Source organism: Helianthus annuus, chromosome 12, assembly GCF_002127325.2.
Source record: "Helianthus annuus cultivar XRQ/B chromosome 12, HanXRQr2.0-SUNRISE, whole genome shotgun sequence".
In the NCBI taxonomy this organism is placed as follows: domain Eukaryota; kingdom Viridiplantae; phylum Streptophyta; class Magnoliopsida; order Asterales; family Asteraceae; genus Helianthus; species Helianthus annuus.
In genome coordinates this window covers 135,907,950-135,926,323 of record NC_035444.2, presented here as the reverse complement: position 1 = coordinate 135,926,323, position 18,374 = coordinate 135,907,950, and the positions used below count along the sequence as shown (strand labels likewise).

General features: G+C 33.4%; 1 long non-coding RNA gene across 7 annotated transcripts; it reads left to right on the top strand.

Moving 5' to 3' along the window:
- Positions 1–383: 383 nt before the first annotated feature.
- Positions 384–4,755, top strand: LOC110928677. Of its 7 annotated transcripts, none has more exons than XR_004875329.1 (11): positions 387–622; positions 694–795; positions 909–951; positions 1,442–1,527; positions 2,289–2,378; positions 2,465–2,513; positions 2,661–2,810; positions 2,914–3,158; positions 3,285–3,438; positions 3,514–3,598; positions 4,197–4,755. It is a non-coding gene; the product is annotated as an uncharacterized LOC110928677 (long non-coding RNA). The 7 variants fall into 7 exon arrangements; XR_004875328.1 differs by having other exon boundaries at positions 388–622; positions 2,650–2,810; XR_002586553.2 differs by having other exon boundaries at positions 388–622; positions 2,632–2,810; positions 3,514–3,648.
- Positions 4,756–18,374: the final 13,619 nt, after the last annotated feature.

Genomic DNA, 18,374 nt, shown 5'->3' with positions numbered 1-18,374 from the left:
ATAAAAAAACCTGCGAAAATTTGATTGAAAAAAAAAATTTTAAAAAAAAAAATTTTTTTGCATGTTTTTTTGGCTTTTTTTAATTAGTTTTCGAGTTTTCGCGTTAACTAGTGGTTTTCATTTGAACCTTCCCCTATATATATATATATATATGTATATATATATGTATATATATATCTATTACTACTTTAAAAAGCATATCCGAAGGATAAGATTGGTAATGGAAAATGTATTTAAAACATACTCAATGCACAATGTACAAGACTTAAAGCACCAAGAAACACAAAACTTTTACCCTTCACCTAGATCCATCATCAGCCCGTTCATTTTCTTTCAATTCTTCACACGGATCGTGATCTGATGGATGATTTTGTTTTCACACGGATTCCTTCTTTCTCATCTCTCTCACAACTCACATCTCACCAGATCTTTTCATCAACCTTCTCTCTCTGGCGACTCAAGCACATGCCAACGATTAGGGTTTTGGTAAGAACCGCCACCATCATGACTCTGGCAGCGGCTGCTTGTGGTGTTTGATGTGTAAATTGTTGATTTGAACTTAACGGCGGAGGAAATGTGAAAATTAGGGTTCCGCTAGAACCTCAGGCGACGACGACATAAGGTATTCTTCTAATTCTGTGTTGATTTACATTTATCAGTGCTGAACGAATCTGTTTGTTCATACTTTCATAGCAACAACAAGCAATTGACTCCGATGATGAAGAATACCAAGACAATACGTCCACAAACAACCCCTGTCTGGTGAGATTCGGCCTTTTAAAATGTCTTCTCAAGGTCTATTCTTTCACTCTCTGATTGTGTTATGTTTATTTGTAATGTAATTAGGTGTGATTGTTACGAATAACGACTAATTATTGTTGTTGTTTTGATTAATTGTTTGTTATTAGGTTTTGGAGCAATTGAGTGGCCAGTCCCCTGTTTTTTCCAAGGGTAAGATCCATTTTACACTTAATTTTGTTCTTGTTTGTATATTAGAAATCATTGTTTTTGTTTTTTTATCAAGAAGTTAAATGCTGCAATGTTCTTGCTAGATGAGTTGCTATATCATTAAGTTATTGATAAGCTTGTTGTCTAGAAATGGTTGGTACCCTTTTTTTTATCAAGAAGTTAAATGCTGTACTTTGTTTACTGTTTGGTGTAATCTATTTTGTTTTTTTTTTTTTTTCAAATGAAGACATTACTTTCAAGTTGAGGAAATTATGTTATTTATTATTAAAAGGCGGAATTTTCAGTTCATTTACGATTAAAACTTGACTAAAAGGTGGAAATTCTGTTATTTATTATTAAAATACATTATTTTGTTTGTGTGGATATATAATCACAGCATCTTACCAGGTAATTAAAACTTTGGTATTTGGTTTATTCAGGTTTCGGTTTGGTCTACATGAAATTGAATTGAATGTTTTCTAAATGATTTCAGGGGCAGATTTAGATGTTAATGGTCATAGCACTTCAAGCAGCAGCAAGGTATCATATGTGCCGCCAACGCCCCGCAGTGAATGCGAGGTATTATAGTCACCAAATTTGAAAATTTTTACCTTTTCTTGTCTAAAAATGGCCCCGTAGGGTCGAATGCTTTATCACTAAAAAGAAAGCGGGTCGAATGCTTTATCGCTCAAAAAAAAGCGAGTCGAATGCCTTTTTACTTAAAAAGAAGCGGGTCGAAAGCTTTTTCGCTTAAAAAGAAACGGGTCGAATACTTTACCGTTTAAAAAGAAGCAGGTAGAAACCTTTTCTCTTAAAAAGAAACGGGTCAAATTATTTTTTCGCTTAAAAAGAAACGCCCTCGCCTTGTCTGGACGCTGCAGTTGCATAAGCGGTTTGTGGACGGTGTTGCACATCTCGGTGTGAAAAACGCGGTTCCGAAAACAATAATGCAGTTAATGAATGTCGAAGAATTGACTCGCGAGAACGTCGCGAGTCATCTTCAAAAGTACCAACTTTATTTAAAGCGGATGCAGGGGTTGTCGAACGAAGGACCTTCGTCTTAGGATCACTTGTTTGCCTCGACCCCTGTTCCGCAAAGCTTGCACGAGTCCAGTGGCGGGGGGAACAAAAACAGTCACACTCCGGTTTGACTTTCCAAAGTCAATATCAACAATTAAATTCTTGCAGATCAACAATTTGACTATCTAAAGTCAACATGATTTAACTTTTCTTCTCAATCCAAATATTCAAGTGCCAGTTTAAACTATTCAGGTATCATAAATGACCGAAATTGGCCACCATAGCTCGTGAGTTTGAATTGGACTTGTATCATGATGCAGGGTTTGACCACGGGTGGCCTTCCAACTTTTATTGATAAAGGGAATAGCTTTGGCGCCCCTGCAATTGTGGAAGACAACCTCATACATCAGGTTTGATTCGATTATGAATTTGAGGTGTATTCTATTTCTCTCTGTTTCTGACCTTTATATGGGTTTAATATATCTTCTATTTACAGCTTGTTGAACATCATTGGAAACAATGGGGATGAGGCGCTGACGAACAAGGTAAACCTTAGCTTTTCCTTTCAATTACGTATCACTGAAACACTAGATTATTTCTTCCGTCGATTCAACTACTAACCCAAGTTAAATATCACAACAAAAAAACACTTTTTGCTAACAGGAAGATAATTTCGGGTAGGTTCTTTTCAGCCGGGACTTCAAGCAACAGGAAGATAATTTTGACTAGGTTCTTTTTAGCTGGGGCAGAAGCGAGAAGCAATTTTAATGCTTCGGTTGACATCTTCTCCCCGTATGAAGCAGTTGGACAAGGCAGCTAAAACCAGCCGTTAAAAAATTACCGTATGTAAAATTACCTTTTTACCCTTTTGTTGAAAACAAAACAAAAGGTGAAATATATGTGAAGCTTTTCATAAAATAACTGAGTAGAATGGTTTGTTTTCAGTCATGTAGCATCAACTACTGCTGGAAATAATGGAGTTCCAGTGATTGTTAACGGTTTTAATTAGGGAAGAGCGAGTGGGATGGCGCCATGTGCACGATAAAAACTTACACGTTGTACCTTCTGCATTAATCATAGTACATTTGATTTGACTTACTGTAATGTCATGTTGACTCAGAATTGCTGTTTATAAAGCCATATTTCCAACTGTTGGAACCTCAACTGATGTTCTTGCAGCCATTGATCAAGTAAGCCCCCCCCCCCACACACACACAATAATAATAATCCCACATAACAAAAACCGCTTTTGACCAAAGTTGACCCAACCCACAACCGGCCCAGTTGTGCTCACCGAGAAGCTTGTATTGTTGCAGGCAATAAAAGAAGGAGTTGATATCTTAACACTCTCCATAGGTCCAGATGAACCATAAAAGATGGAGTTGATATGTTAAGCATGTTCGACATCTTGTTGGCACGCAAGGCCGGGGTTTTAATGGTTCAAGCAGCTGGGAACTGCGGTCCAGAGCTGTACACGACTGCTCATACACCGATTGTACATAAGTTTAATGATGCTATGTTCTAATTTTCCATTTTTTTGTTTAGGACATGACTCAGCCTATTCCAACTCAGGAGCTGGTAGCTAAGGATCTCCATGGCATTGAGTGGCGCTTTAAGCATATATTCAGAGGTCAATATGCTCTTGTATTTTTCTGCAGATGTTTAAAGATAGCAAAACGGGTTAGGTTGCAATCTTTTATCGTTTATGTGTGTTGAAACGGGTGGGACTGAAGGGTATCTGTTATGTGTGCATTCAGACGGGTTGGGTCAGAAGGGGTAATCTATTAAGTGTGTTCAGAGTTCAGACGGGTTGGGTCAGAAGGGGTAACCTTTTATATGTGTTCAGACGAGTCGGATCAGGTTAGATCGACTTATCCACTTTTTTAGTTTCATAAACAACATGGTAGCTAAACAAGAATATAAAATCTATATTGTTCAGTTAATCATTAGAGTTTAAAATATACATAGTTTCCTTTTAGCTAAGTTTAAAATATTGAACAATATATATTTTATAATTTGATTCGAGTATTGATATATGATTTTAGAACAATAAACCAATCAACTGAGAAGCTAAGTTTACAGTTTTACTTCGTTTGAGCCATTGCAGATATAATACAACTGTAACTGACCTGTTAATAATTGGGTCAAAGTTAACCCATGTGATGCTGAACTCAAAACTGTGTATTTGACCGTTGAAACTGTCCAATGTTATGTCTTTTTTTTCTCAGTGGAAATTTCCTAAAAGTGCTGCAAATGCCGATGACTGATATCACTGACAAACTCATATCGAAGCACATAAAGCCATTGCCAAATCTCACCATCTTGGATGTGAGCCATTGCATCAACATCACAAGCGAAGGCCTTAAAACATTCGGTTACCAATGCAAATTGCTTCACTTGAAAAGAAACATGCCTGCATTCGAAGACCAGTTGTCAGTTGCCTGATGATTTCGAAGCCAAAGCCATAGCTGACACCATGCCACATCTGCAGGCATATTGTGGTATGTTTTGGTCGGTTTGGTGATTCGGGTGTCTCTGAAATCCTCGCAAAATGTAAGGCGCTCACTCATCTTGTCATTCAATGGAGTTGGAATGTAGAGTTGAACGGTGATCTTGCAGAGATATGTGAACGGCTCCAGCAGTGATGTGAATTTCACAGATTCAGATTAAGATTGATTTCGTTGGTTTATGTTCTTGAATTATGATTTGAGTATATTGATATTATGATTTCAGATATGAGCAATATGGTGGTGTTGCTAAATGCTAATGATGATATTATTATGCTGAGACTGTTATATATTTTAATTGCTAAAAGGGTTTAAAGTGTTTTTTTCTTGCCTAAATATTATAGTGTTCACTGGTTAAGGCGATTAAAGTGCTAAACTTATTTGACAAGGTTTAAATTTAATAAAGAAAACATATATCTAAACTTTCTTTCAAAATCTTGTTTTGGTTTCTCTTTTGAACATTAAACTTTTATAACCAAACGACGCACCCCCAAATATAGGGGCGGCCACACAGAACAACAACCTATCCAATGAAATCGATCTATTCTTGTATCTTATGCCATAAAAAATAAGAACTTTTACATCTTGAATCAGCTTCCCAGCATTCAATCTTGTGTTTGAAAATCTTCTTTCGTTCCCAGCATTCCAAATCACCCAACACCCCACCACAACTAAACCATGAAAAACCTCCTTAGCATGCGATCCCAACCCAACGAAATCCTGAAGATCAGAAGGTCTTTTGTAGTAAACACATAAATTGGGCTCCCCTTACAACACGAGGCCAACTGGTTCCAAAGCATAACAGCCACAAGCAAAACAAGTGATCAGCGTATTCCGCCCCGTCTTCGGAAAGAAGGCACACATCCTCTCCATTGTAACAGTTCCGTTTTACTAGCGCGTTGACTGTCAGAATGCGCCCCATAGCCGCTCTCCACACGAAAATATTGCATTTTTGGGATCCATTTAGGCCACTTAAAACGAAATTCTCAGAAAAATCAATGTCGCTTGTTACCCCTTAAGACCCGACCCGGTTAAGAAAACTAACTCAAGTACTATACAATATATCACGAGACGACTGATAAATTATCTGGAAAACGAGAACCGCCCCTTACATAGCCCTAAAAACTCACCAACCTAAATGATATGTTTCCCGCCGCATCGCGCGGGTAAACGACTAGTATATATATATAGGGAGGGGCTCATGCGAGAACCACCCTTATTGTGAGAACCTTGAGAACCAATGTGAAAACAACCTAAAATAGCTAAAAAAACCTAACCCCCACCCGCAAAAAACCTAAACCCCCCCACCCCCCCCCCAAAAATAAAAAACCTAACCCCCCCCCCCAAGCTAAATGCTAAAAACTAGAACCCCTAAAAAAACCTAAACCCCCCCCCCCCCAAAAAAAAACCTAAACCCCCCTCCCCCACCCCCAAGCCAAAATGCTAAAAACTAAACCCACAAAAACCTAAAAAAATCTAAAAAAAATCAAAAAAAAAATCTAAATTTTTTTTTAATATTTTTATGCTCAAATCGCTACTTTTAGTGGCCAAAAAAAATTAAAAAGAATTTTTTTTTTTCGCTTCGAAAAGTAGCGATTTTTATATAAAAAATATTAAAAAAAAAATTTTTTGTGTGATTTTTAGCTATTTTTAGGCATTTTTGGTGTGTTCACATTGGTTCTCGCGGTTCTCACAATAAGAGGTGGTTCTCGCATGATCTTCTCCCTATATATATATATATGGGAAGGTTCAAATGAAAACCATTAGTTATTGTGAAAACTCGAAAACTAACTAAAAAAGCCAAAAAAACATACCATTTTTTTTTTTGCATAATAATTTTCGCAGGTTTTTTTATATAAAAAAAATTTTAAAAAAAAATTGTGTAGTGCGCATGTGTAATACTACACATGTGTACTACAATTTTTTTTTTTTTGAAAAAAAGTTTTTTTTTCATATATAAAAACCAGCGATTTTTATAAAAAAAATTGAAAAAAAAAATATTGTGTGTTTTTTAGGCTTTTTTTAGTTAGTTTTCGAGTTTTCACAATAAAAGTGGTTTTCATTTGAACCATCCCCTATATATATACACATGACATGTGTATGTGTACTACACATGTGCACTACAAATTTTTTTTTTTAATTTTTTTTATATACTAAAAGTGGCGAAAATTGGTATGCAAAAAAAAAAATTGGTATGTTTTTTTTGGCTTTTTTAGTTAGTTTTCGAGTTTTCGCGTTAACTAGTGGTTTTCATTTGAACCTACTCCTATATACATACACATATATATATATATATATAGGAGAAGGATCCGTTAGGAACCACCCTTTATTGCGAGAATCGCGAGAACCAAGTGTGAACACAACCAAAAAGTACCTAAAAATAAAAAAACACCAAAAAAATTTTTTATATTTTTTTTTAAAATATTGCTATATTTTGTCACCAAAAAAAATTTCGAGTAACAATTATCCATGCACATGTGCATATGTATCATTTCTTTGATAAATTCCGTAATACATTACTAATATCAGACAATTGCACTTTCATTTATACTACCATTCATAATACACTACTTTTTAGATTAACAATATTAGAAATGCACATGTGCATCTATATTTATGAATTTGTTATAACATTAACAACACTATAAATGCACATGTGCATCTATATGTATGAACATGTTATAACGTGTTTTGGTACACCACTTTGAATACACTTTCCCTTTCATCTATCATACCGTCCATAATACACTACCATTACCTCCTACCATCCGTAATACAATTCCATTGCCTCCTACCATCCATAATACAATACCATTACCAATATTTCATTTTATTACATGTACATCTACACCCTTTATACCATCCAAACAACATATTACATCATAAAGTGACAAATATAATCAAACCGTCAACCACTAGATATAACTAACCAAAACACATGTACACGGGCCTACTTCATCATTTAAAATCACAAAATTTTTGTAACAAAACACGTTATATCATGGTTATACATAATGATGCACATGTGCATTCTTAATATTGGTAATGTAAAAAGTAGTGTATTGCGGATGGTAATGTAAATGAAAGTGCATTTTTCTACTACTGGTAACATACTACGGAATTTGTCCAAGAAATGATACATATGCACATGTGCTGTGACAACTAGCACTTTTCCACATATTTCCGTACAATATGAACAGTAATTTGTAGTCTATGACTGTGCGTGATTGAGTTATGATATGAATGATTTCCTGTTCACTTTCAAAGACATACAAATGCATTACATGTTGCATGATTTCTTATCATTATTAAATGCAACCCGGAATAGTTCAATTACTGCACAAGATGAGATTAGCACAATAATCAGATAAACTAGAAGTACTGACGGTAGTTCAGTACTCAGACAGACATGTTGTTAGAATACAGAATGAGCCCCGGAACCAAGAGTTACACTAGAATATTATGTAGGAACGTAGGGATAATAAAACTGCCTTTCGAGTGATGATTTAAGTGCAAGAAAGTGCCCGAAACACACTTAAACTGCAGAATTCTGCAGAAAACAACAAAATTCAGCATTTAAACATCAAATTATAATGCAGAAATGTGGCATAATTGTCCAGAATAACTTGATAAGTGTCGGGAATGAAAACTATCCTAAAAGGTACCTCATAGCACACTAAACTGCGCAATTTAGCACCTTAATGAGCCGGTAACCAAACGAACAACCGGACACTAACCGAAACACCAAAATTTAACTAGAAGCATTGTTTTAGTGTTACAAGGCTAGTTATAATCACCAAACACCATATTACATCCTAAAACACCTAAACACACTTAAACCCCTGAATCTAACACTTAAACACTAACTAAAACTTGTAACTAGTATTTGAAACCCAACTAGGACCCCCCCCTCCCCAATTATGGACAGTTACAACAAGGGGTCCCACCCTTGATTTTTCTTGAATTGTTTAATTGATATGCTTAGAAGATATGAAACATATTAACCTTGAGATAAAAAGATGTTGGAGAAACATTTTATAAAACCACAAGTCCTTAACACTTAACCATTCTCACCATTCAAACAACACCACCTCTCCTTCTTCTTCTTCTTCTTCTTCTTCTTCTTCTTCTTCTTCTAAACTCACGGCCCAAGCAGCCCTCTTTCATCCTTCAATTTTTAATCCTTCTTCATACATTCTAAGGCATTTCCAAGGTGTTTCAAGCATAACTAAGGAGGTTGGAAGCAAAGGAACTTAAAGGACCTTCTTGGAGAGCTTTTATCCACCACATCTCTTCTTCATCTTGCACATTCTTCTTCCCTAGACTTAGAGCTAGTAGTAAGCTTCTTTGATCTTGTTTTTACACTTAATTTTAGTAGTTAAAGGAAGATGTAACATAATAATCTAAAGAATCTCATCTAAACAAGAAGATGAACTTGAACATAAGGCTTGAAAACATGAAGATCAAAGTTGTTTAAGTGTATGTAGTAAACTTGTTTGTTGATTACTTGTGTGTATGGTGTAGATCACCATATGAAGCTTGCTAGATGATGATTTAAAACATGATCTAGCAAGTATGAGGATGGATCTTGAGAAATTTATGTTGATCATCCTTTATGATGAATATGAACTTGAAGATGAGTTTGATTTTGTGTAGGATGATGAATCCTACAACTTATATATCTTAAAATTGTGAGATTTCAAAAATAAAAGTTTCAAGAAACTAAAGATTTCATCAAGGTTCAACATGATTTGGTTTTTAAAGAAGATAATCATGTTTTAAGATGTAGGACCGCGAGACGACCTAATGAGTCGATTAGAAGAGTGCTCAGACTGAATCAGAGGCGGAATTCATTGATTCAGTCTTTGTTTAGCTTGATTTCACTATTAACTACTGATTGTATTGATAAAATCACAAATACAAGCAGTCTTCACACCGGCAGCACTTCGGTATGGAATTTGTACAACCTCTCACCTGATTTCGTTCATGAACACTATATATAGTGTTGATGATTTCGCTCCAAGGACCACATGTCCATATGAGCGAAATCAGCTCATGACCTTATAAGCGAAATCACTACCTAATACCCTATGAGCGAAATCAGCATGCTAAAACACTAAGACTTCCTATTTTCTCATAAAACGTGCACTAATCTATACAATGCAATCTAAGACTCGATCCAAGACGAAGTCGACAGATGTAGTGCACCAACAGACTCCCCCTCAGATGTTGACGAGTCGTTCATCGAGACTTTGAAAAATACATGTCTTCACTTCTTCAGTCTTGATCAGTCTCTGGGCTTCTCTCTCTCTATCTAAGACTCGAACGAAGATGTAGTCGACAAACAACTGCACCAACATAAGAGTTGAAATGGAACTAGTGAAGTGCATGAAACATGAAAAATGCAAGGAGATTAATTTTTGTAGAATCATCTTACAAGTTGTAAAGGATGAAATTTGATAAGAAAGAGTTTTATGAAATAAAAACCATGTTTTTAGTGTGAGATAAACATGTTAAATAACATGTTAAAATACTACAAAGTTTTGTAAAACTTCAAGTTCATAACATCTTGTAAAGGTGTAAGAAATGGCTTATGGTAAGTTGTATGAAAGATTGTTGTTGATTGATGATGAATTTTTAAAAGAAAATGATATGCTACTAAGCATGGAAAACCTCCTTTCTCAGAGGAAACTATGCCAATTTTTTTGTAAAAATTTAACATTTAGAAAAATATTTTTAAACAAGTGTTTACAAGTAATTTTTGGTCTTGGTTTCAAGTATAAAATTTGCCATAATTTTATTTATAAAAATTACAAATATCGGAGGTTGATTTTTGATAATAAAAATGACTAAGTATATATTTAGGAAAATATATATTTAGATATCACAAAATTATGTGCTACTTGTATATTGGTTGTATTAGTTATATTAAAATTAGGAGCCTTGAAAAATAATATAACACATCAAAATACCAAAAATTGTAATATGAAATATTAACAAAATCACAAAAAAATAAATATATATCTTTTACCCAAATATCGGACAAATTGGACAAAGGACATTTGGACTATATATATATATTCCGGAAATAAATTCATAACTCGACAAATGTGACAAACGGTATTTTTGAAACCAAAGAAACGACAAAATATGGAATTTTACAACTATTATAAAATATATCATATTTTGTCAAAATAGAAAATATATTATTTTTGAAGTGGAGAAAAAATATATATTTTCTTAAACAACACAAAAATATAATATTATGATAGAAACTAAAAATATATATTTTTCTAAGTTTAATCTTAAAAATATATTATTTTAAGATATATATGGAAGTATATATATTTTTGCCAAGTAAAATTTATAGATATTTTTCTATAAAAATTCTCTTAAAATATGTATATTTTAAGAATATAGAGTTGATGATTTTTAATTATATCAAAATAATATTCCGGAAAGTTATACATAAAATTAAGTATAAAATACTTAGTGAATACAAGAAAAATATGTATTCCAATACGTATAAATACATACCATAATACACAACCAATACTTGGCAAAATACGCAAGTACAAGTATACCTATACTTCATAATGTATATATGAGAAGTACATGACAAATCAAGTTAATAATATATATTATTTTTAAGGGCATGAGTGATAGATCTATTTGGGTGTTGCGAGCCCCACCCATGGGTCCGCGAGTTGGCCGCATGTGGTGACTATGTCGTTCCAGCCGGGTGGCCCGGTACAAAATCCGCTAGGTTTGAGCCTTCCTACACCATTGCACACATATTAATGTCCTTGCAAAGCATTAATTGATCTGTTTATAGACGCTTTCATACCAGTTATCAAAGGAATGCTTACAAATGTTTACAAGTATATACGAGCTCACATACAAAACACATGAACTCGCTCAACTTTTGTTGATGTTTTCAAATTACATATATTTCAGGAAACTAATGGATCTGGCGATATTGAGAAAGTTTTCAAGAAGTGAGTTCAAATTTGATGTCATCCTACTTTTGAAGGGTTTGGTTTGTATATCTCATCTTAGATAGAATATACGAATCAAAGCCTTGGTTTAAAAGTCCTTTATAGAACTTATTACTTTTGAATGGTTTAAAACTTAACATGAAGATGGTTGGTTGAAACTTGACGACTTGTGTTTGTATTATTTTTAGAACTTATGAATGGATGAAAATCATGTTTTAATCATATAGTTGTTTATTATAATTGAATGCAACGATATTGATCAAGTCACACATTACACGCTTCCGCAAAAGTCAGGGTATGGCATGTGCATCCATAACTGTTGCTCGAAAAAAAAGTTTTTTTTTTTGGTAACGAAATATAGCGATTTTTTAGAAAAATATTAAAAAAAAAATTTTGTGTGTTTTTTGGATTTTTTAGGTATTTTGTTGTGTTCACATTGGTTCTCGCGGTTCTCGCATGAACCCTACCCTATATATATACATATATATATATATATACACACATATATAGGGGACCGCTAAAATGAAAACCACCTCCAGTTGCAAGAACCATGAGAACTACACCGTACGGGGCGAGTTTGTGGTGCTCAAAACTACACACATGACATTTTTTTTTACAAATGTGTTTATAATACACGGATCTACGTTTATGAAAAATTTTTTGGTCCAACTCGCCCCGGATCAAAAAGTTCTCATGGTCCTTACAACTGGAGGTGGTTTTCATTTTAGCGGTCCCCTACATATATATATATATAGGGAGCCGCTAAAATAGAAACCATCCCAGTTATAAGAATCGCGAAAACCACTCTCAACCAATCAAAATAAGGGGTAATTTGGTCATTTCCTTCAAATGTCCAATCTCTCATCTCTCCTCTGTCCGTTTTTAAAGTTGCAAACCTTTTATCACTTACACAAAACCTAAAAATTAAAACCCCATCTCTCATCTCTCTCTCTTAAAATCCTTCACCACCATCATCTTCAGTGTATACGTTTGTGTTGGTCCGAATATTCTACATAAGGAAAAAATACAAATCAAAACTCAAACCAAATACACAAACAAAAGTTAGATATGCTCTCTCCTCCTTTTTAGGATTATCAAGCTGACGACGTCGTTTCTGGCGTTCTCTTGCCTTGTGATTCTGAAAACCAGTCATTCTTCCCTTCGATCTTCCCATAGCGGCGGAGTTGAGCCGTGATGTGTTGGATCTTTTCAGCGAACGGTGTTCGTGTCCCTCGCTGGTATAACTCCTCTCGGTTTTGCAGCTGCTCCGGCCTAGGGTTCGACCACACCAAAGATCAAAAAGAAATAACCGGTGGTGCTGGTGGTCCCCGGTGGTGCCGGTGGTGCCGACGATGCCGATGGTGCCGGTGAGGATTGAGATCCGTTTGGGTCAAAAGTAGCAGTCTTGAAAACCCCTCAACTTTGGATTCTAATTTTTGTGGAAATCTTGGTGAAAAAAGTAAGTTTTTTGGTTCAAAAATTTGGTTGAATGGGACAAGTTTCGATCGATTACATATTGAATTTGGTTGATTTATAGTGTAATCGGATCAGATTTCGTTGATTAACAGTGAATCGGTTGTTTGGTGAATCAGTTGTTTTGGTCTTTATTGACATAAAAGGTTTCGTATAACTAGAATAGGTGGTGCAAATGGTGCCCGATGGTGCCGATGGTACCCGTTTCGGATTGAATCGGTTGTTTTGGGTTTTTATTGACATAAAAGTAAGTTTTTTTACCGACTCTTGTAAGTGTTGCATTGGTTTGAATTGTCGTTAGTTGGAAGAAAAGGTTTCGTATAACTTGAAGAGATCGATTTGGTTGTCATTCTGTCTTCCGTTGTTTTCTGTGTAGTTTGGACAGTGAACTATGTGGGTTTTGATTTGTTAGATTGGGGCGGTGATGATGCAAAAAAAAAAAAAAAAAAAAACGTATATTTTGATGTTGATGACGCGGCAAGGTTGGTGGATGGTAGATTTTTGAACCTGCAACCCCACCTTGCAGCCTTTGATTATCGGAAAATCTGAACCAAACCCCGTTTTTTTAAGAATCCACACATTGTTTTGATTTTTGTTGTTGGTTTTTTATATTTTTTTCCCAGTCGATGATGATAACAATCTATCTGAGACACCTACCGAGTTGCGATTTCTGGGTGCGTTCGTTTTGTGTAAAAAAGTTTTTGTAAAAAAAAAGTTAAAACCGTAAACTTTTTAACGTAAAACGTAAATTTTTTAACGTAGAACATAAAACGTAAAGTTTTTATCGTAAAACGTAAAACGTAAATTTTTTAACGTAAAATGTAAACTTTTTAACGTAAGACGTAAAACGTAAACTTTTTAACGTAAGACGTAAAACGTAAACTTTTTAACGTAAAATGCAAAACGTAAACTTTTTAACGTAAAATGTAAACTTTTTAACGTAAAACGTAAACTTTTTGACGTAAAACGTAAACTTTTTAACGTAAAACGTAAACTTTTAAACGTAAAACGTAAAACGCAAACTTTTTAACTTAAAATGTAAAACGTAAACTTTTTAACGTAAGACGTAAAACGTAAAATGCAAAACGTAAAACGTAAACTTTTTAACGTAAAACGCAAAACGTAAACTTTTTAACGTAAAACATAAACTTTTTAACGTAAAACGTAAACTTTTTGACGTAAAATGTAAACTTTTTAACATAAAAGGTAAACTTTTTAACGTAAAACGTAAAACATAAAACGTAAAACTTTTTAACATAAAACGTGAAACGTAAAACGTAAACTTTTTAACTTAAAAATAAAATTGTTTTGGTTTAAAATTCTCGATCTAAAATGGTTTTTAATAAAAAAATATGTTTTAAAAAAACAAGTAAATATAATAATACAAAAAAGTAGTAAAAAAATAATAAAGACAAAAAGACAAAATTGAGTTTATTTACTAAACTAACATTTTGGATTAAAATATTAAAGACATAATAAGACAAAAAAATATTTAATATTAGTTTTATTTACTTTTAATCTCATCCATTCATTTTGAAGATCTAATGGTTGAAAAGTGGTTGTCTCGATTCTTACAACTGGGGGTGGTTTTCATTTTAGCGATCCCCTATATATATATATATATATATATATATATCATATATATACGTATATATATATACGTATATATATATATATATATATATATATATATAGAGTCGGGATTTAGAGAAAACGGTAGAATGTGTGAGAACGGTGAGAACGCTTATCGATCGTCCGATCAAAACAATCTATGGAGTAGATTGGCGCGGTGGCATTTTCGTAAATAACATCAATTTTATTACGTGGACGCGCTTTATTAAGGGTAAAAGCGTCTTTTGACTACTCCAAACAAACATCTCATGAAAATAAAACGCCAAAACAAAAATCACACAGCATTATGCTAAAACGCCATTAGACATAAAACTCCAAACTTAATTATAGTAAAATCCCACCTAAAAAAACCGCCAAAAAAATCCTATATATACAACAACTCAGACCTTCAATTAAAAAACCCAAACAGAAACCCAAACGCCATATTTAATATATACTATTCGACTGATAAACGCCAGAAAACCCAAACATCAAATATATTACTGTCAATAAAGTGTAGCTGTATGGTGTGGACAACATTGTTAGTTATCTTTCTTAACTGAGGATTAACAATGTTATCCAACACCATACAACAACACTTTATTGATTTTAGCATGATCAAATTTTCAGTTTCAAGATGGTTTATTTTGTGGCGTTCTTTTTCTCGGTAAAACGCTAAAAAAGATAACATTTGGGCTGAAACGGTGTAAACTCAATAACATTTTGCTGCTTGAGATGGAAAAAAGTTATAGAAAAAGAGGCTGATTTCATACGAAAGTCGAAACAGCCAGTGAAGATGCTTCAAAAGAAGAAAGAGACCGGTGACAGTGAAGATTTGAAGATCAATATTTATTTTGTTTAATTTTCTTTTTCAGTTGATTGTTATTTAATAAACAACGCCATATCTAATAAAAACGCAAAAAAAGCAAATGTCTTACCCCTTTTGGCGTTTATCAAACCATCCTAAAATTACTTTGGACAAGTATTATAAAAAAACATTTTTTTATGTATTTTTTTTATTTTCCTTTTCAGTTGATTGTTGTATAATAAAAACGCCATATATAATAGAAACGCCAAAATAGCCAAAATGCTTGTTTAAACGATATCATCCCGTTAAACGCCCCCAAAAACTCCCAAACTATAATAAAATTAGTTTGAAAAAGTATTATAAAAAACCCAAAAAATAAAAAATAAAAAATAAAAAATAAAAAGTAAAAAATAAAAAATAAAAACAAACTTGAGAATGTAACTATAAACAGTAAATTCAAATCAGAAAAACTGAAGATAGGGAAAATTTATTATATTAGAATCTAAAACGCCAAACTTAAAAGATGGAACGTGTTACAGACTTCAGAGATAAAGCTTGTCAAAAACAATAATTACAATCAGTAACTGAAAAGACGAATACTTTATTATAATAACGCACCGCCTAAATTTGGCGCCAATAAAGAGATCCTATAAAATGATACATCTCAACAACTTACATTTGATCAAACAAAAAAAAAAAAACGCCAATACTACTAAATACCACTCACTGTAAAACGCCAAAAAAAAAAAAATCAAAGATGGCTATTATGCTTTCTTGGATATTCAGTATTGTTATTCATCAAGTTTCACTGAATGAATTGTTAGGGGAGGCGAGTAACTCAGTAAGATTTTTGCTGCATGAGATGGACAAAAATTCAAGAAAAAAAATACTAATGCCAGTCATATGGCATTTTGTATTTTTTGTTCTTGAAGAAGGCTTGGATGAGGAGAAGAGATCAATGACACTGAAGAGTGGGATGATGATAAAGATGAAAATCAACATGAAGAAAAAGCGAAAAACCCATTCACACGTCATAAATCTATGTCCCCAAACATCCACAAAAAAGCCACTTCAACAGACGAGCAGGCAAAATAATCAAACCGATGGGTTTGTTAAGTTTTACATAAAACGTCATATTTTGGTGTCAGTTCTTGTACTATTAAAGAACAGAGAGACTGATGACAGTGAATATTCTGAAGAGATATCCAATTAGGATTTTTAATTTATTTTCTTCGCTTGTATTTTGTTTTTTTTTTGTGGCTGAAATATAATCCAACAATTGTAAAACGCCAAACGCCAAAATGTTTATAAAAAATAATAGAACAATGGGCCATCTTATTTAAAACCCCATGAAAAAGCCATTCAAATAGATTTCCTGCCCCCTGAGTTACAATGGCATACGATGTGAATAAACGCCAAAATGTTGATACAATGAAACCATTAAAACAACGCAATTAATTATTGAATTTGGTTAACGCCAAAAATCTTAAAACCAAAAATTAAAACAACATTGGGAAAAACAGAATTGGAAAAGCAGAAGATGAAAGGACAAAAAAGTCCCTCCGCCCATTTCTCTCTATATATATACACACACGTATAAACATATAGATCATACTAAATTCAATGTGTGTAATTGATGTTGTTAAATATAATTGACACCAGGTAGTGTTTATTTTACATAATGGGATTGAATCTAAATGTAATTGGAATGTAAATTCCATTTCTTTTGTTGTTTGTTTCAACAAAAGAAAAAATTGGAATCTACATTTCAATTTCATCGAATTCTATTATGTTACGTAAAACAAACACACATAAATTCCAAATCAAATTTTAATTCCTACATAAATTACAGTTCCAATTTTATTATATTCTACGAAACAAATGCTCCCTTGACGGTCTAAAACTCACTTTATAAACCACCCACAGTTTATTATATGAATTAGCAATTAAATGAAATTTGAAAATAATATCAAGTTCTTTACATGGTTATATACACCGGTACTAGAATAAGAAGATTCTGTTAAATTAGGTGTCATCTCAATACAAGGCTGTTCATGAGCCGATAGACGCAAGCTTTGGCTACGATTTGAAAATCAAGCTGAAAGTCTGAGTTCGGGCTCTGTTTGGTTTTAAGCCGAACTAGTTCAGCTCGACTCGGCTTGATTTTAAAAAAAAATTAATACATAGCTTTCAAGAGCTGGTTTGTCTCGACTTGGATTGGTTTGACTCGATTTTAATAAGAAAAATTAATACATAGCTCTCATAATTTAGTAGTCTAGATATTATTCAATAGTTTAAAAAAAATATATCTAAAATAAGTTTAATTTAATACATTACAAGTCAAAATGAAGTTCAACAACACAAAATAAGTTTTAGATTTCAACGAAATACAATTTTAGTTTATTAGCATGGTAATCAACCTTCAAATATGAAATAAATATCAAATTACACTCCTAAATACAATTAAAAATAATCATTTTTTGTAGTATATTATAGTGTTTATAATATTAAAATATATAATAGGTAAAATAATCTGAGCTATGCCGAGCTGAGCTACCAAGCGAGCCAAACCGAGCCAATTCGGCTCGTTACAAGATGAGCGGAGCTAGGCTCACTTTCTAATCGAGCCGAGTCGGCTCGACTCAATTTAAAACCACACTATATTGAGAGAGCTTTTTCTGAACTAAATCTGAGCGAATTTTGAGGAAGCTCCGAGCCGTGAAATTTTTTTACAGCAGTATCTCAATATACAATTCCAACCGTTATGTATGTAGCGGTGATTAAACGATAAAAACGAGTTGACGTCATGTATAAATAGGAAAAGTCAGCTGCCTTTCAATTCAGTTAATCATTTAAAATGTTAATAGCTCGCATGATCACCACTCATGCGTTGAAGTTCAACACCATGTCATGTGTCACACCTATCCTGCAATGTGCTTTGCACGTATCTCATGTTTCTTTTTTCATCATACCTTTATAAACCACCAACTCTATCAACGCCAACAAAAA